This window comes from Cynocephalus volans, unplaced genomic scaffold (assembly GCF_027409185.1).
Source record: "Cynocephalus volans isolate mCynVol1 unplaced genomic scaffold, mCynVol1.pri scaffold_35, whole genome shotgun sequence".
In the NCBI taxonomy this organism is placed as follows: Eukaryota; Metazoa; Chordata; class Mammalia; order Dermoptera; family Cynocephalidae; genus Cynocephalus; species Cynocephalus volans.
In genome coordinates, this window is record NW_026902463.1 from 4421469 (window position 1) to 4447956 (window position 26488).

The following is a 26488-nucleotide window of genomic DNA, read 5'->3' on the forward strand; positions in this document are numbered from 1 at the left end:
CGATGATGGACATTTGGGCTGGTTCCAACTCTTGGCTATTGTAAAGAGTGCTGCGATAAACATTGGGGAACAGGTATACCTTCGACTTGATGATTTCCATCCCTCTGGGTATATTCCCAGCAGTGGGATAGCTGGGTCATATGGAAGATCTATCTGGAATTGTTTGAGGAACCTCCATACCATTTTCCATAGAGGCTGCACCATTTTGCAGTCCCACCAAAAATGTATGAGAGTTCCTTTTTCTCCGCAACCTTGCCAGCATTTATTGTTCAGAGTCTCTTGGATTTTAGCCATCCTAACTGGGGTGAGATGGTATCTCAGTGTAGTTTTGATTTGCATTTCCCGGATGCTGAGTGATGTTGAGCATTTTTTTATATGTCTGTTGGCCATTTGTATATCTTCCTTAGAGAAATGCCTACTTAGCTCTTTTGCCCATTTTTTAATTGGGTTGCTTGTTTTTTTCTTGTAAAGTTGTTTGAGTTCCTTGTATATTCTGGATATTAATCCTTTGTCAGATGTATATTTTGCAAATATTTTCTCCCACTCTGTTGGTTGTCTTTTAACTCTGTTAATTGTTTCTTTTGCTGTGCAGAAGCTCTTTAGTTTGATATAATCCCATTTGTTTATTTTTCCTTTGGTTGCCCGTGCTTTGGGGTTGTATTCATGAAGTCTGTGTCCAGTCCTATTTCCTGAAGTGTCTCTCCTATGTTTTCTTTAAGAAGTTTTATTGTTTCAGGGTGTGTATTTAATTCTTTAATGAATTTTGAGTTGACTTTAGTGTATGGTGAAAGCTGTGGGTCTAGTTTCATTCTCCTGCATATTGATATCGAGTTCTCCCAGCACCATTTGCTAAAGAGGCAGTCTCTTCCCCAGAGTATAGGCTCGGTGCCTGTGTCAAAGATCAGATAGCTGTAGGTGTGTGGGTTGATTTCTGGATTCTCAATTCTAATCCATTGATCAGTGTGTCTGTTTTTATGCCAGTGCCATACTGTTTTGGTTATTATAGCTTTGTAGTATAGTTTAAAGTCAGGTGGTGTTATGCCTCCAGCTTTATTTTTTTTGCTCAGCGTTGCTTTGGCTATGCGTGGTCTTTTGTTATTCCACGTAAATTTCTGGATAGTTCTTTCCATTTCTGAGAAAAATGTCATTGGACTTTTGATGGGGACTGCATTAAATTTGTATATCATTTTGGGTAGTATGGACATTTTCACTATGTTGATTCTTCCAATCCAAGAGCATGGGATATCTTTCCATCTTCTTGTATCCTCTCTAATTTCTCTCAGCAGTGGTTTGTAGTTCTCATTATAGAGATTTTTCACATCCTTGGTTAACTCAATTCCTAAGTATTTTATTTTTTTTGGTGGCTGTTGTAAATGGGCTGGCTTTCTTGATTTCTCTTTCTGCATGTTCACTATTGGAGAATAGAAATGCTCCTAATTTTTGTGTGTTGATTTTGTATCCTGCTACTGTGCTGAAGTCATTTATCACCTTCAAGAGTTTTTTTTTTTTTTTTTTTTTATTGTAGAGGCTTTAGGCTGTTCGATATATAGGGTCATGTCATCTGCAAACAGGGACAGTTTGACTTCACCTTTTCCAATCTGGATGCCCTTTATTTCCTTCTCTTCTCTGATTGCTCTGGCTAGTACTTCCAACACTATGTTGAATAGGAGTGGTGAGAGTGGGCATCCTTGTCTAGTTCCTGTTCTTAAAGGAACAGCTTTCAGCTTTTCCCTATTCAGGATGATATTGGCAGTGGGTTTATTATATATGGCTTTAATTATTTTGAGATGCTTTCCCTCTATACCTAACTTATAGAGGGTCTTTGTCATGAATGAGTGTTGAATTTTATCAAATGTTTTTTCAGCATCTACAGAGATGATCAAATGGTCCTTGTGTTTGATTTTATTAATATGGTGAATCACATTTATTGATTTGCATAAGTTGAACAAACCTTACATCCCTGGATGAATCCCACTTGATTGTAGTTAATAATTTTACATATGTGTTGCTGTATTCTCTTTGCTAGTATTTTAGTGAGGATTTTTGCATCTATATTCATCAAGGATATCGGCCTGTTGTTTTCTTTTCTGTTTCTGTCTTTACCTGGTTTTGGTATCAGGATGATGTTTGCTTCATAGAAAGAGTTAGGGAGACTTGCGTCTGTTTCAATCTTTTGGAATAGTCTGTAAAGAATTGGTGTCAATTCCTCTTTGATTGTTTGGTAAAATTCTGCTGTGAATCCATCTGGTCCTGGGCTTTTCTTTGTTGGGAGCTTTCTGCTAACAGCTTCAATCTCCTTTATTGTTATTGGTCTGTTCAGATTTTCTGTATCTTCATGGCTCAGTTTTGGGAGCTGGTGTGTGTTCAGAAATTTATCCATTTCCTCCAGATTTTCAAACTTGTTGGTGGATAGTTGTTTATAGTAGTCTTGAATGATTCCTTGTATTTCAGATGAATCAGTTGTAATATCACCTTTTTCATTTCTAATTTTTGTTATCTGAATCTTCTCTCTTCCTTTTTTTTTTTTTTTAGCCATGCTAATGGTTTGTCAATTTTATTTATCTTTTCAAAAAACCAACTTTTTGATTCATTGATCTGTTGTATTGTTTTTTGGGTTTCAATTTCATTAAGTTCTGCTCTAATCTTAATGATTTCTTTCCGTCTGCGAACTTTAGGTTTGGATTGTTCTTGTTTTTCTAGATCTTTAAGGTGAAGTGTTAGGTTGTTCACTTGCCATCTTTCCATTCTTCTGAGGTGAGCATTTAATGCAATAAATTTCCCCCTTAATACCGCTTTTGACGTATCCCACAGGTTTTGGGATAATAATAATGATGTATCATTATTTTCATTAGTTTCAATAAATGTTTTGATTTCCTGCTTGATTTATTCTTGGACCCATATGTCATTAAGTAGAATACGGTTTAATTTCCATGTGTTTGTGTAGTTTCGAGAATTTCGTTTGTTATTGATTTCTAGTTTTAATCCATTATGGTCTGAGAAAATACATGGGATAATTCCAATTTTTTTGAATTTGTTGAGACTTGATTTATGACCCAATATGTGATCTATCCTGGAGAATGATCCATGTGCTGATGAGAAGAATGAATTTTCTGAGGTTGTTGGGTGGAATGTTCTGTAGATATCTGCCAAGTCCAACTGGTCTAGAGTATTTTTTAGATCTTGTGCTTCTCTGCTGATTCTTTGCCTAGATGATCTGTCCTATATTGACAGTGGGGTGTTCAGGTCCCCTGCTATTATGGTAGTAGTGTCTATTTCCTTCTTTAGTTCTAATAGAGTTTGTTTTATAAATCTGGCTGCTCCAACATTGGGTCCATACATATTTATGATTGTTATGTCTTCTTGATGGATCAGTCCTTTTATCATTATATAGTTCCCTCGTCGTCTCTTTTTATGGTTTTTAGTTTAAAGTCTACTTTGTCAGATATAAGAATAGCTACTCCAGCTCGTTTTTTCTTTTCTGTTTGCATGGTAAATCTTTTCCCATCCTTTCACTCTTAGTCTATGTGAGTCTTTATAGGTGAGGTGGGTGTCTTGAAGGCAGCGTATAGTTGGGTCCTCCTTTTTAATCCAGTCAGCAAGTCTGTGTCTTTTGATTGGGGAATTTAAGCCTTTTACATTATGAGTTGTTATTGAATAGTGTTGGTTTATTCCTAGCATTTTGTTGATTGTTGTTTGGTTGGCTTCAGTGTCTTTTGTTCCTTGCTTTCTGATTTACTGTTTGTTTTCTGTGTTTGTTGGTTCCTTAGGTTGTAGATAGCCTTTTTGTTTGTTTGTTTTCTCTTCATGAATGCCATTTGTATTATACTAGTGGCTTTAGATTTTTCTTGGGTTTTTATGGCAGTGGTAGTTATTTTTCAGGAACCAAACCCAGTACTCCCTTGAGGATTTCTTGTAAGGGTGGTCGTGTGGTGGTGAACTCCCGCAGTTTATGTTTATCTGAGAAATATATTATTTGCCCTTTGTTTCGGAAGGATAGCCTTGCAGGGAAGAGTATTCTTGGCTGGCAATCTCTCTTTTAGTGTTTTGAATATATCATCCCTTTCCTTTCTGGCTTTTAGGGTTTGTGATGAAAAGTCTGATGTTAGTCTGATTGGGGCTCCCTTATAGATGATTTGATGCTTCTCTCTTGCAGCTTTTAAGATTCTCTCTATGTCTTTGAGTTTTGCCAATTTGACTATAACGTGTCTTGGAGAAGGCCTTTTTGAGTTGAATACATTTGGAGATCGTTGAGCTTCCTAGATCTGAAGATCTGTGATTTTTCCTATACCTGGGAAGTTTTCTGCCACTATTTTGTTGAATATGTTTTCAATGCAATTTCCTTTTTCCTCCCCTTCTGGAATACCCATGAGTCGGATATTTGAGCGCTTAAGGTTATCTGATATCTCTCTCAGATTTTCTTCAATGCCTTTGATTCTTTTTTCTTTCTTTCTTTCTTTCTTTCTTTCTTTTTTTTTTTTTTTTTTTTTTTTTTGTCTGCTTGTGTTATTTCAAACAGCCCATCTTCAAGTTCAGAGGTTCTCTCTTCAAGTTCCACAAGCCTGTTGGTTAAGCTCTCCGTTGTGTTTTTTATTTCCCTGAATAACTTCTTCAGTTCGGCAAGTTCTGCTACATTTTTTTTCAGGGCATTGATTTCCTTGTACATTTCCTCTTTCAGGTCCTGTATACTTTTCCTCATTTCATCATGATGTCTAGCTGAGTTTTCTTGTATCTCATTCAGTTTCCTCAGAATTATCACTTGAAATTCCTTGTCAGTCACTTCAAGGGCTTCTTGTTCTATAGGATCTAGAGCTTGAGATTTATTATCTTTTGGTGGTGTACTTTCTTGATTTTTTGTATTTCTATCTTTTCTTTGTTGTTTATTCATTGTGGCAGGGGGTTTCACAGTCCACAGGTTTGGCACTATTGACTGACTAAGATGTTGCTGTGGTTGCCAATTTGGTATCGCTACCTCAGTGACTCCCTGTTCCTGTGTGCTCTGTTCCGGGCTGCTGGGATGCACCGAGGCACCGCAGAGCGTGTGGTCTCTGCAGAGCTTCCCCTTCCCCTGCAGGATGTCTCCCTGCCCTGTGTGCGCTAGGCGGGGCTTGGGATGGAGCCGGGTGGCGGTGGTGAAGCCTACCTGCTGCTGGATTGTGCAGCAGCAGCGTGGACCCTGTGGAGTTCCCGCCTCCCCTGCCAGATGTCTCCCCGCCTTGTATGCACTGGGCTGAGCTGGGAATGAAGCTGGGTGGCAGCTGTGAAGCCTACCAGTTGGATCACGCAGTGGCGGCCCTGCAGGGCATGTGGTCTCCATGGAAATTCTGCCTCTCCCACTGGACGTCTCCCTTTCTCGGCCGCCAGTTGAATTGCTTCCAGCTCCAGGGACGGGCAGGTGGAGGCGGGGGGTGGGGGTCAGAAGCTGTGGTCACCTCTGCAGCCTGGGGTGACACACGCTGTTCAGGCCTCCATGTTTCCACTTCTGCGGCTGCGGCTGAGACGCGGGCTGCGGCGAACCGGGGGGTCCCTTGCTTGCGTTGGGGGAAGATTCCCGGTTCTCGGCAGGGTAAAGACACCCTTTCGAAGCCGTTCCTTTGCGCTGACTCTGCTACAGCTGCATCCGGCGCGGGCCTCAGGCTGCTTCTACTGGTGGCGGAAAAGCGGCAGGCACCTCTCCTCTTCCGCCATCTTGACCTCCCTAAGTTTCTAATTCATAAAACTTGGGGGACACAATTCAAGCTGCAATGAGTTGGCGGGGGGCATGATTCGATCCACTACACCTGGCGTCGTGGCTCAAGCTCTGCTGAGGTAGCCCCTGTCCGGTGATGGCAGATCCCCTGGACTGCTGACGCCCTGCACGCTCGGCTTCCCACCTGCTGACAGGCTCCGTCTGGCTCGCGGAGAGGGTGAAGGATGCAGTCAGAAGGTGGACACTCGGGAACCACCTAAAGTAGGGGCAAACCTCCCGTCTGCCAGCTGCCCACTTCCTACACCTGCACCCCAGCTGTCACTCTGCTGCACCAACACCTGCCCCTCAGCTGTCGCTCTGCAGGACCTACACCTGCACCCCACCCTCAGGCTGCCATCTGAGCGAATGCTGGCGGATGGGACCAAGCGGAGCCGGACGGTGGCGAGTGAAGTCGAGCGGTGGCGGGTGGAGCCAAGCGGTGGCGGATGGGACCGAGTGGAGCCGAGCGGTGACGGGTGTGGCGGGTAGGCGGGGTGGCGCCGGCAGAGAGCGGGGCGTTGGACTGGGGTAGCCGCGCGGCAGCTGGGCCCCGGGGAGCAGGTGGCCCGGGGCGCGCGGCGGTGCCCGGGCGCTGGGAGGCTCACGGCGGCCGTCGCGCAGTCTCTGGCAGAGCATGGCCCTGGGCGGCGCCCCGGTTGCCCCTGTCGCTCCTTGGCTCCCTCCCCGTCCTGACTCCCGCCCCGGAACGCGCCTGGCACACGTCCCCGGGGCTCACTATGCGGTGCGGTTGCGGCCCGGGGTCCCGGGCTCCCGGGCTCCAGGCTTCGCCACCCCACAGCTGTGTGGACCCGGCCCGCAGGGTCCAGAGACGGGCCGCACGCACCGCGACCCGGGGTCCGCCGCTCCGCCCGCGGGTCAAGAGGGCTCTCGTGGACACCTGCTCTCTGCCGTTTGGCCACCCGAGTATGGATGGACACGACGCCCTCACAGCCGCGCTCCTTCTGGGACCATTAGTCCTACTCGCTGCTGCAGCCCGAGGGTCCCCTGGCCCTGGACAGCCCCGGGATGATCCCTCGCCAGGACGCCTTTCTGCTGCCTGCGCCATCCTGGGCTGGGGACTGACCTCCCTGGCCATGCCACTGACGCCTGCGAGCGCCCAGCCACGGCGCCACGCAAGCTGCATGGCTTAAGGTTGGGGCCCAACCCAAGTGGGCCCCATCTAAGCCCATCTCTCAGTGCACCCGTCAGTATCTCTCTCTAAGGAATAATCTTTATTGTGGTGAAACATTCGTAACATAGAACTGACCATCTTGACCATCTAAGTGTCCAGGTCAGGGGTATTGAGCACGTTCACACTGCTGTGCAAACATCACCACTGTCCCTCTCCAGAACTCTCTCATCTCCCAGACTGAGACTCTGCACCCACTAAACACCAACTCCCGCAGTGCTGGGCTGGCGGCAGCCAGTGGACATCTGCCACTTGGGAATCTGACCACCCTGGATCCCAGTCTCTCCGCAGCTGGACTTGTGGTGAGGCTGTCGCACAGAAAAGGAACCAGAACGTCCAACTGAGAATTGTAAAAGGGGGTCTTTACCGGCAACTGTCTCTCCAGATATTCTGGTATGAGAAGAGCCCTGAGTTTAAATTGAAAGGGTCTTTTAAAGGCACATTGTCACACAGGCAAGAAAATCATATAGTCACACACTTAAAGTTATCATATAGTCACACACGTTTCCTCCTAGTTTGAGGAGGGAGGGGGTTTTTTGAGGCCTCCTGCAAGCTGGCTACAGAAGCCAAGACAAGCCAGTTAATCACTTAGGGACAGCAAAAACTTCCACAGAGAGGTTTCCTCCTCAGGTTGTCTAGATACATCCAGAAACAGCTCTTGGTTTTATTAGTCAGGGACAGCATAGGCGGGAAACAGCAAAGGCAGGAAGAATTTAAAATTTGTGTAAGAACAGGACAATTTTTAAACTTCAATTTTCACCATAGGTGTTGGGGGGTGGGTTCAAACAAGGACACTTTTTGAACAGTAAAAATGGCATTAGCTAAATCAATCTACCTCGTCACAGACTGTGAGGTGTGGCACATGCTCTGTGATGGGAGAAGAGCCAGTTCTTCCTCTGAGGGTGCAGCGGGGAGAGGAGACAAAGCCCAGTGCATCCAGTCCGCACCCAGCTATCTGTGCGGCCAGGTCTGTCTCTCGCTCCTGGGCTTGGTCCTTCATTCCTTCCCCAACATATCCAATACTCCTCCGCCTTGTGCCCATTTGCTTAAGATGGTTGAAACGGGTTTTATCTCCACACTCACGCTCCTGCACACTGAGGGTGCACTGAGGAATCACATTTTTCCAGGGAGTCTAAGGAAGCGCAGCATAGCACCCCAGAGTGTGTGTGCTGCAGAGAGAGGCCTCGTTTCTGTCGGGTCCTGACCACGTGAGCTAAGTCACTAAACCTCTCTTGAAACAGAGTAAGGCTAAGCCTGCAACCAAACTGACTCCATTTTCCCTGCAAAAGATACTTCATTACTTTTCCGCTCCTCAGTCATGAGACCCCTCCGGGCAAATGATTACCCCATGGGCTGCCCTGACAAAACAGACTGACATAAGACAGGAAACAGATATTTCCTGAGTGGAAAAAACCCTTCCCAAGGCTTGTTTACTATAATTGTAAAAGTTACAGATTAACCTAAGACCGCTTTAGGAATTCTCACCTGTGCACAAAGTATCAAGGTGACTGCTACAATGACCCTCCTGGGGTGACAATGATGAACAGCACTGCCTACTGAGCATGCACTCATGACACAACCAGGAAGAACAGAACGGACCACCTCCAGTGATGCTGCCTGCCACCCCTTAACTCCTTTCCTATAAAAAGACCCTGAGCAGCTCCCCTGGGGGGGCTAAATTACTGTTGCTACCCCCCTCATGAATAAGTCCATCTCCTCTTTTCATAAAGCGCTGCTTGCTTTACTGCTGGGTACATGATTCATTTCTATGACTTTGGAATCCGATTTCCTAATTTAATCACTGGCAAAAATTGGGAGGGCATCGGAGAGGACTCCAGCTGCAAGAGGCAAGTGGCCACTGGGACTATTTTGCTCCCATGTCTCTGCTGCTGGCAGATCTCTCCTGGAGTCCCTGTCCTAAGTTCTTTATTATTCTCTTTACCTTTCTCTGACTTTCCGAGACCTGTTCTGTTTGCTTGGATTGTATCCACGTCTGTGCAGGTGCACCGTGGAGGGCTCCTGGCTATGATTTGTTTTTTTGATTTAAATCTAGTTGGTACTTTTCTTCTTTATGCTGAAAACAAAGGGGAGAACTGCTTTTATCAATTCTTGTTAATGGGGTAGGTTGGCCCTGCCGATTGGGTCTAGGCTGAACTGGTTCCACTGCTCCTCTTTTCTCTTTGTTTGTTTGCTTGGTTTGACATTTAGTTGAGTACGTGTAATCTGAATAAACCTTCCAATCCTTGCATCAGCTTTTGGACTTCGAGGTCATTTGTTTAATGCGAGAGGGCAGGGCAAGCCTGGCCGGTTGGTAACACTCTGTGCCTCAGTTTCTTTGTCAGAAGAACAGAGAGAGTATATGTTCCTGCCTGTACGAGTTTGTCAGGGCTGCCATAACAAAATACCAAGAACAGGGCTTCAGCAGCAGAGCTCTATCCTCTCAGAGTCCTGGCCAAGATCGAGGTGTGGCAGGGCCAGTTTCTCGTGAGGCCCTCTTCTCCCTGTGTCCTCGCGTGGTCTTTTCACTGTGTACAAGCATCCTTTCTTTGTGCCCAAATTCCCTCTTCTTATAAGAACAGGACATTGAATTAGGGCCAGGCCTAACAACCTCATTTTATCACCGTGAGACCACATATAGTCACATTCTGAGCTACTGGGGGTTAGGGCTTCAACTTATGAATTGGGGTGGGGGAGCCCAATTCAGCCCATAGTGCTACCTCACAGAGCTGTTGCAGGGCTAATGAATGTGTATAACACACTTAGCACCATGTCTGGCACATGGTAAGTACTCAATAAAAGTTAGCTCTCCATATTATTATGTATGTCGTTGATTGCTTGTATATCTTTCAAAGCAGACTGGTATGGCTTGAATTGTGTTTCCCCAAAAAGTTGTAATCCCCAGTACCTGTGAATAGGGTCTTTACAAACGATCAGGGTAAGATGAGGTCATTGTCGTGGGCCTATAAGCCAGGACGACTGGGGTCCTTTTTGAAAGAGGAAATCTGGGTATAGGAAAGACATGGATGGGGGAAGCTGGCTGTCTACGATAGGGGGAAGCTGGCTGTCTACAAACCAAGGCCGCTGTGGCCGGCTGGGAGAGAAGCATGGGGCAGGTTCTTCCCCACAGCCTCAGAAGGAGCCAGTCCTGCCGACACTCGATCTTGGGCTTGTGCCCCAGAACAGTGAGAGGGGACACCTTGCTGTTCAAGCTTCAGCTGTTCGAGCTGCCCTGCCTGTGGTCCTCTGTTGTGGCAGCCCCGGGAACCTAATGCACAGACTGCCCTTTTCACTCCTAAACACCCAGAGCCCAGTCTAGCCCTGGCGATGCCGCAAGCGTGCTGTAAGTAGGTTCTGAGTCTGCTATGAAGTTTCACCGTCCCTCTGCGTTGAAATCATGTGTCCTCATCAAGCACTTACTGCTGGTTCACAAAAGTTCCTTCACGATATTTAAGGTGCTGGAATCATGAAATAATTCTTCCGTCTTTTTTGAAGGTATGATTTTTTGGACTTTTGTCCCCTAAGTTTCCCCAAGAGATCCTCCAAAAAAAACCCAAATAAAACCCCGAAGTCTCTTTTATTCTGCAGGTGTCTGGGAGATGGAGAAGGAGTGGGAGAGAATCTGTCCCAGTGTTCCTGTCCCTGGGGGCCATGATTCCCCTCAAGCCTGTGGAAGTCCTGTTGCAGCTGGGAACAGGTAAAAACTTGCTATTTAGTTTTTGGACAGTCAGATGAACAGGCCATTTGCAGCAGCAACAGTTTGGGCTCAGGGCTGAGAAGAAGGCAGGGATCCAATTGCTTCCCTTGATAGCCGAAGCAGCAGCTTCTCCACCCCATGTCTGTCATCCAAACATGCCATGGACACCTTGGGGGTGGGCAGGGTGACTTACTCGATGCACAGTGCCATGCAGAGTGGGAACCATGGAAACCACAGCACAGATGGAAAGTCCCATAGCCAGGAGGCAGTGCTGACAACGCTAGACCCTCCCCGGGGCAGAGGGTCTCTGCTGTCCGACACCCCAGTGATGCCCAGCAGGCAGCCCTGTGAGCCACCAGCCTGCGCCATGGCAACTTCACAGCAGCTGGATTTAGAGGTGTGACGCATCTGAACTGAGAGGCTCAAGCCATCGAGGCCGCTGCCTTGTGTGGCTCAGAACCTGCCTCAGCCAAGATGGCCCCTGACCACCATTGGGGTCTGCTGGTGACAGACTTCCCCTTGCCCCTTCCTTGTCATCGCTATGCTGATGACACCAGCAGTGCCGCCTCCAACTGGGCTACTCTCCCCAGCTCCAGCTGCATCTATGCAGCCACCAAGTGACCACCTCCCCTGGGGTCTAAGAGGCATCCAGTCAGCAGAGATGGGGTTTGCTGTGCCCACCCCGGGGGTTTGCTCTGAGCCAGACACAGGGGCTGTCCACTATCCCCCACTCCCCTTCACGCCCTAGCTCTGCACCTTAGTGCTCCTAAAGGTTCCTCCTCCAGAACCTAATCCCACCACTCATGCCACCTGCAGCCACAGCCCCGTCAAGCCCCCACCTGCGTCAACACCTAATGCACTCCTCGCCCCCAGCATCACACACCCAGACCCATGAGGCTTCCGGAACCAAACGTCAGACCCGGGCACCCCCACTCCCAACTCCTGAAGGTCTCCATGTTTGCTGAGCATCTGTCAGGGGAGACATCACACAGCCCCGAAGTCCTCTCCAGGATGCCCCTTAGCTTCCTGACACCAAGCACTCCTGGATGGGTTACATGGGTGCCCCAGAAGGTCGAGGTGACACAGCCTGATGGAAGACACCCCAGAACCGCTCAACTCAGGAGGGGATTGGCCCCCTCACCATGGGATTAAAAGTGCCAGTGGATTTCCCAGCTGGGACTCCAACCCCTGCTCATAGAGTGTCCCCCAAGCCACCACATCACCCCATGGGACTTGAGGCGAGAGGGACTAGAACACATTTTAGCCCTAAGTAGGGTGCATGGGCTATGCCAAGTCCCCTTAAAGCTCATGTGTTGGAGCCCTGACCCCAGGACCTCAGAATGTGACTGTGTTTGGAGACAGGGTCTTTAAAGATGTGATTAAGATAAAATGAGGTCACTAGGGTGAGCCCTGATCCAAGAGGACTGGTGTACTTATAAGAAAAGAAGATTAGGACACAGACACACACAGAGGGATGTCCATGTGAGGTCAGAGGAAGAAGATGGTGTCTACAAGGAGAGAGGCCTCAGGAAAAACCAGCCCTGCCACGTCCTGATCTCAGACTTCCAGCCTCCAGGACTGGGAGAAATAAATGTCTGTTGTTTAAGCCGCCCAGGCTGTAGGACTTTGTTATGGTGGCCCTGGCAGGCTCACACAGAGTAAAATCAGATCCCAGACTCAAGGAGCCCACGCACCCCCCTTGTATGTTCGCTGTAACTTTACAGGGTCCCCAGGGACCTGGGGGTGTCCTGAGGAGAGGGCTGTGCCTTGGTGTACATAACCTTCAGGAAGCAGCCTCTTGCTCCCTCTGTCAGTCTGGCTGGTCTGGCTGCGACGTGTGCTTGATGCGTGAGTGCTTTCGAGTATTCGAAACTGTGCATAATTGACTATGCTGAGCATCACAGCCATGCTTAGACTGGGACTCTTCTAACCCTAACTGGCAGCCTCGAGGCTGCGATGCTGAGCAGTTAGGGGCTGCCCTGGGCGCATGGATAGCAGAGTCTGCTGTCCCAGGGTGCACGCTGTCAATGTTGAAACTCCATGCAACTCTGCCTCCAGCTCCATGCTCCCTGCACCTCCCAGCAACATCTCCCACGTGACGAAGGGATTTCAGCCTTGGAGCAGGGACGCTGCTGTTCTGCAGGGGCAGATGGTTCACTGGGGAGGGATGCTGGGCTCACAGAGTGTCTGATGTGAGGAGAACCAGGGTAGAAACCATTGTGCCCATGCCTCAGCCTTGACCTGGTCTCTCGCCCAACTCACCACACAAACATGGGACTCCAGGTGTCCTCACCTGAGTGTGCTCAGGCCACACCAGGCTCTTCTGGACAGTTGCATCTGTTCTACTAATTTTGACCATCATTCCAAACTCATTTGTGGCCTCCTGAATCCAGGAGTGGTCCCCACTTGGGACCTCTAGGTGTGTCCCTTGGGTTCCAAAGATTAGTGTGTTCTGTGGCCAAGGAGGCCACTGTCTGCTAAGATGGGTGTTCTGTGTCGGGCCCTGACCAGGAGTTTACCTGTCATGCGATGAAGTGGTGCCTGGGGTCTGCTGGCATCTTTGGGCCTCAGTGACCTCCCTGGGCAGTGGAAACAGAAGCAGTTCTGCAGATCTCATCAGAGCTACCAGGCACCTCTAGTTGGCCTTCTGCACACACATGGTATCCTTTTGTGAAAGGGTGTGTCACACGTGTGGCCCCAGTCCTAAGCTGCCCCGTGAACACAAGGTGAGACCCTAATGCTATGTGGGGTGCTGAGAGCACTTAATGCCTCTCAATTGAGAGTGCTGGATATTTTCTCGGCAACAGAGACTTATGGCACCTGGGAATTTTAACTATGCAGGTTGATGTCAGACAAGCTATTGGCCATTCTCTACCAAGTGTCTGCAATTACAGCGAATTTGCTAGTTTGTGTTGTTAAACAAAGCGGGCTTCCTGTAAGTACGGCTGTCCCACTTGCAGGCTCTCTGGGAGGCTGGGCTGGAATCAGCTGAGTGACAGGTTAATTGCCACTTTCCCTCATAAACCCTGAAAATGTTTCCATTACAAGCATGTTCACCCGAGTGCTCACTACAAAGCAGCGACATACCACGAATGCCCCAACACACCAAGAAAGAGAATGGCAACATCCCTGTGGGCCTGGCCCCTGACTGCGTGCTGACCAGCCAGTTGCTGCAGCACGGTGGCCCACAGCCATCTGCATGGACTTAGCTGGATTATTCAACAGGATAGACAAGGGTGTATAATGTGCAGACAAATAGAGGAAGCAATAGGAGAAATTTTGTGCATAACATGACTGCATCCGTGTTGAACACAGCTACACACACTCTCAGAAGGCGAGTTTATTCCTGCGATTTTCTCCAGGAACTCCACTCCCATGCCTGATGCAGAACTGCAGTTGTTTGGCATGATCACCGCCACTGTTAGCGTCAGGCTGGCAGCTACCACACGCCCCTCTTACAGGATTCCCACAGCCACACTGCATCGGGGGTCTGGTCTGCACTGACCTGCACCTCAGGCATCACTGTGCCCAGAGTCCAGCTCACCCCACAGTGTTGGAGCTACCCAGCACCCACCACAGTCTGCTTTCCTTTGTCCTGAGATTGTGTCCAGACAACATCTCCCACCTGCCCCACCCTGCAGCTCAGGCGCAATGACCCTAAGTTTCCAGTGGGAAGTGGGTGGAGGTGAGGTGTACCCCAGCTGGCCTGATGTGAGGAGGAAGGAAGGACGCTGTGCCCCGTGGTCACCCCGCACAACCACCCACCTGTCCTGCTGCTGATCCTCCACCCAGGAGGAAGGTGACAAGCCAGGAGGACACAGGCTGGGCTTGAGTCACCACAGCAGCAGAGCTGTCCACCTGCATCCCTAAATGCTGACTTGAGGAAACGGATGCCTCCTCCTTCCAGCCCTTGGTGTGTCTGGACTCTTCATAACCTCAACTTTTTCCTAAACACAAAAGTGCTTTGCAAACCCCTCCCCAGCTGTGACAGAAAATGAGACTTAATGTAGCTCACACTTCCTCAACCACAGCCCACGCTGCAGAGATGTGTCTCAAGACCATTACTCACGCGACGGTGCTTAAATGTATGCCCTCGGGAAGAACCCTGGGGTCCAGCCTCCCCCAACTCTGCTGTCTGCATTCAGGAGAGGCTTCCCTGAAATCGTGAAGCCTGCTTAGTTTCCTCGACAGCCACACTTTGCAACTGCCCGAGCTTTCCTTGTTTTAAACATCCATTTCATTCCTGTTGAGCCTAAGACAGCAGTGCCATCATGTGTCTTGTGATCGATTTCTTCTAACCCTGTAATTATTGGTTACAAGATGGTCTTAATGATGAATTCCAGAAGAACCAGCTTTCCAAGGTAACTCATTCTGGGTCTGGTACTGGCACAACCTCGCTGCAGACAGGCTCATACTCTGACAGGCCGGGCCATGGACCTTCCACCAGAAGGGCCTTCGGCACCGTTGTTCAGCCCAGACCCTGCCCAGTGCTATTTGTAACAGTCTGCTCCAGACCTCGGTCACCTCCCACACAAAAGGTTATTTTATTACACACTGTAGTGGGTTGGATAGTGCCCCCAATAGATTTATCCCCAGTACCCGTTCAGGGGACTTTATTTGGAAAAAGAGTGCTTGCAGATGTAATTAATAATTTTGAGATGACATGATCTAGGATTAGAGTGGGCCCTAAATCCAATGACAGGTGTCCTCATAAGACATGGAAGAGGAAACAGACACAGAGGAGAAGCCATGTGAAGATGGAAGCAGAGACCAGAATGATGTGCCCACGAGCCCAGGGACTCCTGGAGCCACCAGGAGCTGGAAGAGGTGGGAAGGATCCTCCCCTGGAGCCTCCAGAGGGAGCGTGGCCCTGCCTTCTGTGGATCTCAGACTTCTGCCTCCATAGCTGGGGGAGAATCAATTCCTGTTGTGTTAAGTCCCCAGTTTGTGGTCCTTTGCTATGGCTGCCCCAGGACACTCCTGCAGTCCCCATTGTGTAGGCTCCTGGGAGTGTGGGTCTCCTTAAAGGGTTGTAGAGGCTGGATCACACACCCCTTAGAGTCATCCTCGGGGTCACCGGGAGTCATAGCACAGTGTCTGGTCACAGGCTGCTGGAGTGCACGCCTTGGACCCATCCCAGAGGCTGCAGCCCATGACCAGATCCCCCACTATACTCAAGCCACAGTAGGAGGGGCAGGCGCATCTCAGTCAACCTCTGATTGTGGAGACTCCAGCATCACCATTCACACTGGTGATTAGGAAGCCACCAGCCACATCTGTGAAAACCCACTCCTGACATTTGCATTGCAAATGAACAGGATTCTGAAGTTGAGACCAAGTCCCCAGGGAGACGGGGACTTTCTCACAGTCACCAGTGGTCAGTCCTCATGAAAAAGCTTGCAGGCCCCCAGAGCCAGCCTCTTATGAATGTGAGCTGTCCCTGTGCTGGCTGCTCCTGTGGTGGCTCACCCATCCCTCACAGGGAACACCAGGCCAGATGTGTGCAAAGATTTTAGACACCAAGGAGCAGACACTGGATGGGAGCCAGGTGAGAGGCACACAGTGCTGGAGTTGAGTCACGCCTCCTGGTTTCTGGCCCCAGGTGCTCTTTTTATCTGGGTGGATTAACCTAGGCTATGCCTCCTTAGGGCTTTTTTCTTGCTTCCGATGTCTGCCTGCTGTAGGAGAACTTCAGATGGCAATTGTGGGAGCCGCACCAACCTTAGCAGCAGCTCGCTGTCCAGCTCTGCCTGCGGTGGGCCCAGCAGGCCACTTGAGCTGGATGCTGCATGGCCCCGGAGTCCTCACACCCCTCCTGGCCTGCAGCCCTGCAGCACTGATGGGAGGCAGGAAGTGCAGCCTCAGGTGCACTGTGGCTGCAGGGAAGGCGATTTATTAAGACCTCTGGGTCTGTGGGGTCTGGCCCTCCTGGGTCTGCCTGCCTTGGGTTGGCCTTGGCAGGGTGGGGCTGGCTGCCCAGATGGGCTGATGGTGGCCCATCAGAGCAGCACTGGGAACTGTAGTTGAAGAAAACAACCTTGCTGTATCCCAGCCCATTCCCAGGAACAGGTCCTGGTTCAGCAGGTGTCAGTATGGGCCTGGGGCTGCTGCTCTGGTTTGGCTTTTTATTATTATTATTTGTTTGTTTGTTTGTTTTGAATTTAATTGAATTTAATTTTACTTCTCAAAATACGTTGTACTTGATTTTCATGCCCCTTTATCTGTTCCTCTTTACCCTTTCTCCTCCCCCACCCCCACATCATATCTGTGCAGTTGGCCTAAATACTTCAAGGAATTTTTGTGCTTATTCTGTCTTCTTCCCCCCAACCGTTATTTGTTTGTGTATTTATTCATTTGTTCATATTTAGCTCCCACAAATAAGTGAGAACATGTGGTATTTCTCTCTGTCCCTGACTTGTTTCACTTAATATAATTTTCTCTAAGTCCATCCATGTTGTTGTGAATGGTAGTATATCTTTCTTTTTTATCGCAGAGTAGAATTCCATTGTGTAGATGTACCACAGTTTCCTTATCCACTCATCAGATGATGAACATTTCAGCTGGTTCCAGCTCTTGGCTATTGTATACAGAGCTGCAATAAACATTGGAGTGCATGTATCCCTTTGGCATGATGATTTCCATTAATCTGGGTCTATTCCCAGCAGTGGGATCTCTGGGTCTTATGGTAGATCACTCTGTAATTTTTTCAGGAAGCTCCATATCGTTTTCCATAAAGGCCGTACCATTTTGCAGCCCCACAAACAGTGGATGAGAGTTCCTTTTTCTCCACTACCTCTCCAGCACTTATCATTGTCAGTGTTTCGGATGTTAACCATCCTAACTGGGGTGAGATAGTATCTCAGTGTGGTTTTGATTTGCATTTCCCAGATGTAGGAGTGATATTGGACACTTTTTCACATGTCTGTTGGCCATTCGTATATCTTCCTTTGAGAAATGTCTGTTCAGCTGCTTTGCCCATTTTTTAATAGGTTTATTTGTTATTTTCTTGTAAATTTGTTTGGGTTCCTTGTATATTATGGATAGTAAACCTTTGTCAGATGTATATGTTGCAAATATTTTCTCCTACTCTGTTGGTTGTTTTTTTACTCTGTTGATTGTTTCTTTGGCTGTGCAGAAGCTTTTTAGTTTGATATAATCCCATTTGTTTATTTTACCTTTAGTTGCCTGTGCTTTGGGGGTCCTATTCATGAATTCTGTACCCACTCCTATTTCCTGGAGCGTTTCCCCTATGTTTTCTTTTTCTTTTTTTTTCTTTTTTTTTTTGTCCTTTTCGTGACCGGTAAGGGGATCGCAATGCTTGACTTGCTGTCGCCTGCACTGCGCTCAGCCAGTGAGCACACCGGCCATCCCTATGTAGGATCCGAACCTGCACAGCGGGAGCGCTGCTCTCTCCCAAGTGCGCCATGCGGTCAGCCCTCCCCTATGTTTTCTTTAAGGAGTTTTATTTTCCAGGATGTATATTTAATTCTTTAATCCATTTTGAGTTGTTTCTGGTATATAGTGACAGATATGGGTCTAGTTTCATTCTCCTACATATGATTATCCAGTTTTCCCAGCACATTTGTTGAAAAGGCAGTCTCTTCCCAAGTATGTAGACTTGCTGCCTTTGTCAAAGATCAGATGTTGAAGGCATATGGCTTAATTTCTGGGTTCTCTATTCTGTTCCATTGGTCCATGTTTCTCTTTTTACACCAGTACCATACTGTTTTGGTTATTATAGCTTTGTAATATAATTTAAAGTCAGGGAGTGTTATGCCTCCAGCTTTATTTTTCTTTGTTCAGGATTGCTTTGGCTATGCATGGTCTTTTGTTGTTCCATATAAATGTCTGGATTTGAAAATCTGGAGGAAATGGATAAATCTCTGGATGCATACAAGTTACCAAAACTGAAGAAAGAAGATATACAAAATCTGAACAGACCAATAACAATAAAAGAGATTGAAGCTGTTATCAGAAGGCTCCCAACAAAGAAAAGCCCAGAACTGGATGGGTTCGCTGCAAGTTCTACCAAATCTTCAGAGAGGAACTGATACCAATTCTCTACAAACTGTTCCGAAAGATTGAAACAGAGGCCATTTTTTCCAAACTCATTCTGTGAGGCAACTATCACCAATTCCAAAACCAAATATGAATCAAAAACAGAAAATTATAGGCCAACATCCTTGATGAATAGAGATGTAAGAATCCTCAATCAAATACCAGCTAACAGAATACAGCAACACATACAGAAAATTATACACCATGATCAAGTGGGATTCATCCCAGGGATGCAAGGTTGGTTCAACATATGCAAATCAATAAATGTGATACACCACATTAATAAAAGCAAAGACAAAAACCATATGATCATCTCTATTGATGCTGAAAAAGCATTTGACAAAATTCAACATCCTTTCATGATAAAGACTCTCTACAAGTTAGGCATAGATGGAAAGTATCTCAACATAATTAAAGCCATATATGATAAACCCACTGCCAACATCATCCTGAATGGGGAAAAGCTGAAAGCTTTTCCTTTAAGAACAGGAACTTGACAAGGATGCCCACTCTCACCACTGGTATTCAACATAGTGTCGGAAGTACTGGCCAGAGCAATCAGAGAAGAGAAGGAAATAAAGGGCACCCAGACTGGAAAGGATGAAGTCAAACTGTCCCTGTGTGCAGATGACATGATCCTACATATCAAACACAGTAAAGACTCTACAGAAAAACTCTTGGAGTTGATAAATGATATCAGCAAATTTGCAGGATACAAAATGAACACACAAAAATCAGTACCATTTTTATACTTCCCCCGTGAACATGCAGAAAAAGAAATCAAGAAAGCTAACCCATGTACAAGAGCCACAAAAAAAGAAAAAAAATAAATAAAATTAAAAAATTTAGGAATAAAGCTGACCAAGGATGTGAAAATTCTCTGCAAAGAGAAATACAAGCCACTGTTGAGAGCAAATAAAGAGGACACGAGAAGATGGAACAGTATCCCATGCTCTTGGATTGGAAGAATGAACATTGTGAAAATGTCCATATTACCCAAAGTGATCTACAAATTCAATGGAACGCCCCCCAAAATTCCAATGACGTTTTTCTCTGAGATGGTTTGGCTTTTTAAAATCATTTTCACCATTCAAACGTGAACGACTCACTGGTTTTTAATACATCACGGTGCTGTTAACCCGGGATATTCTCATCACCCCAAAAGGAGACCCCGTCCCCATCAGCAGTCACTCCAGTCCCCGCCCCGGCTAGCATTGATCTGCTTTCTGTCCCTGTGGACTCGCCTGTTCTGTACACACGTGTGAAAAACCTCACATGCTCTGTGCCGTGTGTGTCTGGCGTCCTCCCCTCCGCTCCTTGTGTGAGGCTCACCCGCATCAGCATGTCACAGCTTCAGGCCTCGGGTGAACCATCTCCATGGTGTGGACAGACCATGTGTATCCACCTATCCATGCACAAGGGATGCCTGGGCTGTCCTTGCTCTGTTTCAACGCAAAGTTGGGGAGGACGGCCACCCACTGTCACCACAGAGTGTCTCTGAGGGCCTGGGATGTGCAGTGCAGGGCCACCACTGAATACTCCCCTCTCGTTTGGGCTCATTTGGGGGGGGGGCTGCTTCTTCCCAGGCCCCTCAGCTGGGTTGGCTCCCTGGCAGGTCAGAGCTCAGCTCTGAGGCAGGTGCTGTGAGCAGAGATGGGGAGGGGAGGGGCAGCCGCATCCCCGCATGGCACTGTTCCTTCTGTGTGACCCTGCCCCTGACTTCCTGCCAGCCCTGCCAGGTCTCCAGGACACAGGGGTCTGAGCAGTTCCCACCACAAGGCAGCTGCTCCTTATGCCCCAAAGCTCTCCTGGAACCAGTCAGGGTACTCGTGGCATTCCCTCTTAGCAAGGGTCACCTGGAGATGTGCCTGCAGCTGGGGCTCTTGTGCTAGAATTCCACCTCTTGTATGTGAGACTTTGTGGTCAGCTGAATGCTGTCCCCAAAGATGCCCACGTCCCCATCCCAGAACCTGTGAGTCGGCCCCTAACATGGCAAAGTGACCTGGCAGATGTGATTTGGTTAAGGATCCTGAGATGCAGAGATTGCTCGAGATTGTGTGAGTGGGTTCAGTGTCATCACAAGGCCCTTATTATTAGATACAGTGAGACACAGAATAGGGAAAGAGAGAGAGACCGAGCCAGGCACTATTTCAGCCAAAAACCTTTATTCCAGTAACATGGAAGGGAGACTGAGCCAGGTTAGTTTCCACCAACAAAGGAAAGCAGGAGGATTATAAGGCTTTGCGGGTTCTGGCAGAGTAAGGGGCAGTTTTGAAATCAGTGGTATGCAAGTGAAACCACCCTTGTGGTCTGATAACATCTGGTTGGTTAAGGCACAGGCTCCCAATGAGCCACTGTCTTGGTTCAAAGCAATCCAGCCTGAAGCCTGCGGACACAATGCACAAGACTTTCCCTTGATGATGAACGTAATGTTTACCCCTTGCCAGGAGGGGAACAGTGGAAAAGCCACTTAACATAGCTGTGCTGAGCTAAGCCAGCCCCGAGACACAATACTTAAAAGAGGCAGAAGGAGATAAGACACAGACACAGAGGAGAAGCCACATGAAGATGGAGGGAGAGACTGGAGTGATGTGGCCACAAGGGTCTCGCCATGCGTGTGGGCAAACGAGGGTGTGCAGTTGGTTCTGCCTGCTGCACCATCCAGTGTCTCAGATGTGGAGGCCCGTGGCTCGTGTTTTCAAAGTGCATACTTGTCCTCCTGTGAAGGAACAGGGTGCTGGAACTGGTCTCCAAGTCCTGGTCTGGAGCGAGGAAGACAGTCCACAGGGACTAGGCCACCTTCATTAACGTGGGAGGACATGAGGCCCACTGGAAGGTGCTCCTGACTGAGGGGTCAACCTGGGGGATGGGCAGCGGGTCCCAGGGGACAGGGGAGGGGACCTCAGCCCAGGTACAGACTCTCACATCAGGGATCCGGGAGCTGGGCAAGGCCAATGTGAACCTAGTCATCTGGGAGTGGACCCGGCTGAGCACGACTGGTGAGGATGGTGAACACTTGCAATACCAGGAACAATGGGAATACTGGGAATACTGGGAACACTGGGAACGCAGGGAACACTAGGACACTGGGAAATCTAGGAACACTGGGAACATTGGGAATACTGAGGATATGGGGAACACTGGGAACACCAGGAACATGGGGAACGCTGGAAATACTAGGAACACCAGCAAATCTGGGAATGTTTGGAACACGGGGAACACCAGGAACACTGGGAACACGGGGAACACCGGGAACACATGGAACACGAGAACACCCAGTATACTGGGAACACGGGGAACACTGGGAATACTAGGAACACCAGGAAATCTGGGAACACTTGGAACATTGGGAATACTGGGGATACCGGGAACACTGGGTACACTGGGAAGGGAGGTACAAGTGAACTCTTTTCTCCTGCCGTTAATCACTTGCTTTTGCTGATGGTGTGTCCAGCATGTGCATGGAAGATCCCTTGGAGAGGGCTGAAATGTACATGGTGGTATTAGAAATGCCCCTGACACTGGGGGTGGAATTCAAAGGTCCTGAGGGGGTTTTGCATCCTCCTCCTGCCATGACCACAGCAGTCTTCCATCCCTGCCATTCCTGCTGGGGCAGACAGTAAACCAGGAGAGCATTCCATATGGGGCAACAAACACCCCCTGTTATGAGAACCTCAGATTCACCACCTGCCTCATGGCCAGAGAGCCACAAGTCACCCACCTGACCTGCTGGGGCAGAGCCACAGGTGGGTCTGCAGGTGCCTGGAGCCCACCACGACTTCACCACAAAATGCCCTCTAGTTCCCACCGCTGACACCTCAGCAAGGGTCGCAGGGGTGGGCTTGTGTCTGATTCCTGCACAATGCCTGCCCAGCCCAGCAGCCCCAGGTGTCCAGTACAGTGAAGAAACAAAAACCTCCTCACCAGCCTCTGAGAGCCAGCTCCGACTTCCTGCAGCCTCCTCGTGTGCACGCGTTGTGGAAACATTTCAAACATGCTCCAAAAACATGGCTTTCTGGGCTGCACAGTATTTCACCACCTGAATGTACAATCGAACTGGCAGGTGTTTCATTTATTTCATGTTTTTCTACAGTAAATAACACTGGGATGAGCACCTCCATTCTCACATTTCTTCAGGACCTTTTGGTTCCTCCCTGGGGCAGATTCTCAAAGGGGAGTCTCCTCAGCCACATATACTGGGAAGACTTTTCCCCTTCGACTAGGTTGTTTGACCCAATACTTGCATTTTGAAATTCTTCTAATACACGGAAAAATGGAAAGAAGAGCAAAATGAACACTTAGAGATGCTTGCTAGTGACTCACGACTTGCTGAGGTTTTGCCATGTGTGCGTGGTGTATCTCTGCACCTGCTGTATTTCTGCTGAACTTTTGAAAGGTTGCAGCCCTGTGACCAGGGATGGGTGTGTTAGGTCAGCGAGACCAAGAGACTTAAGGACTCCAAGCCAAATGTTATCAAATAAGACAGTTTATCTCCAGTGAACCTCGAGGGGAGACTGAAAGGTCAATGTCTGCCTCCGTACAGTCTAGTGAAGCTTCATAGGGTTTGAACTTAGGAAGGAGGGTGTTGGGGGAAGAGCCTAAGTTCTGAGAAGCGGATGGGCAGCTATCCTGACACTAACGGCTTCGTTGTTTCCCCTAAGATCCCGTTTTGTGCCAGAGGTTTTCAGAATGCACCGGCCTTGAAGGAATTAGAGGGGATAGGGGACAGGGTGAGGGAGGGTGACCGTGTCTGTGCTTATGCTGAGCTGACTGTGAGGACTAATGGGGGATGTCTTTGATACCAGACGGCATCATTTTCAGAGCTTGGTCTGTTGGATGGAAGCTGGTACAGCCCTCAGGGGTGGACAGACCTTCTGGGGAGACTAAACTCCCCATGGCTCTTTAAGGAATCGGCAGGAAACAAGGTACGATTGTTAGTTTAGGCAGACAGTAGTAGGTTACAGAAATTTTTCAAAAAAAAAAAAAAAGAAAGAAAGAAAGAAAGAAAAGAAAGACTGGAATGTGTAATGGTGTGGTGGTTTTGGAAGATGACTGGCAGTTTCTTAACAGCACTAAACACTCTGTTGCGACGCAGCAATCATGCTTCCTGACATTTAGCAACCGAGCAGAAAAGCTATGTCCACACAAAAATGTGCCCACACGTGTTTATAGGAGCTTTGTTCATAATTGCCAAAGCTTGGAAGCAAGCAGGAAATCCTCCAGTAGGTGAGCAGAAAACAAACTCTGCTACAACTACACCATTGAGCACTACTCAGCAATAAAAAACAAATAAGCTATTGAGTTATGTAAAGACACAGATGAACATGAAAATCATGTTGCTGAGTGAGAGGAGCCATCTAAAAAGGTGCATCCTGTATGATTCCATCCACATGACACCTGTAAAATGCAAAAAACCATGGAGACAGTAAATAGATCTGGTTGGCAGGGGTCAGGGGAGGGAGGGATGGACCAGTGGAGCACAGAGGATGTTCAGGGCAGTGAAACTACAACTTTAATGGGGATACATGACCTTATGCATTTTGTTGCTTTCCCTCACATGGATTTGTCACCGTTCTTCCCCTGGTTGATGGAGCCACAAAAAGGATTACTTAAAGCCCATTTCTCCTGAGCAGTGAGAGACCCGAAGGGGTTAATTTCCTGGAACCCTCAAGACAGAAGCATTCCTTCCTATGGGAAATTAACTACACACTGGGGTTCTCTGCCCACATTTATTCTCCAGTCCAGGAAGTTACAGGAAGGGAACATAGGTGTACTTATGATCAATTGTAGTTTAACAGTAGAGGCTGGTAAAATTCAGCAATGTGAAACAGCAACGTGACATTCCATAATGCAATGTGCAAAAGGTTAAGTCGGTCCACCAACAAAAGCTTGATCTTAGAAAACACTGTTTTTCCCTGCAGCGATTTCCCAGTATCTTTACGCATCAATCAGTAACTTGTCTGTCCTTGAGCCAGCAACCTTGCTTTGCCACAACTCTCCATCCACATCAGAGACCCTAGCCTGAAGAAAGTTTTCTGTCTTTTGCAAGGTTAACATTTCTATATGTAATTTTAAAAGGTTAGGCTAAACCTGAAGCCACACGGCCCTGGAAAACAGGCCCTGTGAAATACATTTGCTCCATAAATGTTAGTGCTCTCTACACATTTGCCCAACCCCACAAAATGCACAACACTGAGAGTAAGCCCCCAGTGTGTGTTAGTTAACAATAATGTGTCAATACTGATTCACGGACTGTAACAAAGCACACTTCAAGGCTGATGTTAGGGGCTGATGTCAGGCTGGTTCTTAAAGGCTCTGGGCTTCTTTTTGCTTGTTAATGCCCTAGGGGCATGCTGGCCAGCTGGTCAGAGGTCAGCAACACCAGAGATCAGTAATCCTACAGGCCAGTGGCCCTAGAGGCCATCACACTGTCTCAATGGGTGCTGAGTCGTCATTGTCCTGAGACTTGGTACCACAATCCTAACCTGAATGAGAGGTTTTGTCCTAATCCTCTGAAAAGCAGGTGGTGTTGGCTCCCATGAGGGTTTCCTAGGAATCACAGACTTGAATCTTTATTCTGAGAGGACACACACTTGCGCCTTCCAGGTCCTCTCTGAGTAGTCACGGTCCTGTGCTTGGACTTCTCTGCCAGGTGGCCCAAAGCTTTCCGCACTGAGGTCTTCACAGGCCATGCCCATCATGCTGCCTGGGTTGGATGGCATTTGCCACCTCCTGGACCAGCCTTTTCGACACTCCGTCAGGATCACTCAGCCAAGCTCTCTGCCTCAGCACATGTCCTGCCAGCACTGAGAAATTGTCCCAGGTCTCCCAGCCATGGCTGCTTGCAGAGCCACTCCCTCCATCCCCACTGGATGGCCTTCCTCTCCTACTGCAGAAGTGTCCACGCAGCCAACTGCTTGGATGGGTCCAAGCCACTCTCCTGGATTTTCCCTTTGAGTTTGGTCCCTGTTGGAGGAATGGGAGGGTTTTCCCCACTGCAGAGGCTCAGGGTTTGGGGCCATGTTGGGGTTCCACCTTTTCACCATCTCCCCCAGGGGTGTCTCCTATCAGCTACTGTGTCAGGCCTGCTGCTCCTGGGGCTCTGATACATCTTGCAGCTTGGATCCGGAGGTAGTTGCATGGATATCAGCATCCCCTCCCACCAGCCTCCCCACAAGGGGGCCTCTTGCCTGCCCATGGGGCAGTCACTCAGTGAGGTCGCTGCCTGAGTTAGTAGAGATCTTCCTCTTTCCTTCAGCTGACCAGGTCCTGGTCCTTTGCTGGCTGCAAAGCCCACGATGACCACACGGCCATCTCTGCCCTTCAGAGGACAGCAGTGTCCACATCCAGGACAGACCTCTGTGCTCCCCACATCCCTGGGTGACAGAGCAGAGCAGGGTTTCAGGCAGAGCCAAAAGAGGGGTTCCTCCTGGGGGATGGGGACCTGGGGTCAAGCAGGCAGTGGACGGAATAATCAGGAGATGAGACAGAAGACCAAGTACACAGAGGAGAGAGCATTTAGGACAGCGTGTCCAGAGAACAATGTACACAGAGGCCGTGCAAATAGGGGACAAAGTGTCCAGGGAACCAAGTGTTCAGTGGACAGAGCTTCCAGGGAACAGAGCATCCAGGGGATAGACCATCGAGGACAGAGTGTCCAGAGGACAGAGCATTTAGGAGACAGAACATGTGCATCTGCTGGCTTCGCTGGACCCTCTACAGGTTGAGAACATCAGTTTGTGTTTTCTCCAGTCCTGGCTCTTCTCCTGGTGGGGAGGGTTAGAATTAGGTCGCAGGGATGCCCTCCTCTCCCAGCCCTGGG

At 48.5% G+C, this 26488-nt stretch overlaps 1 pseudogene; it reads left to right on the top strand.

Moving 5' to 3' along the window:
* The window catches only part of LOC134369025 (histone-lysine N-methyltransferase PRDM9-like), a 31693-nt pseudogene extending 24817 nt beyond the window's left edge, over positions 1-6876 (top strand).
* The last annotated feature ends 19612 nt before the right edge of the window (positions 6877-26488 follow it).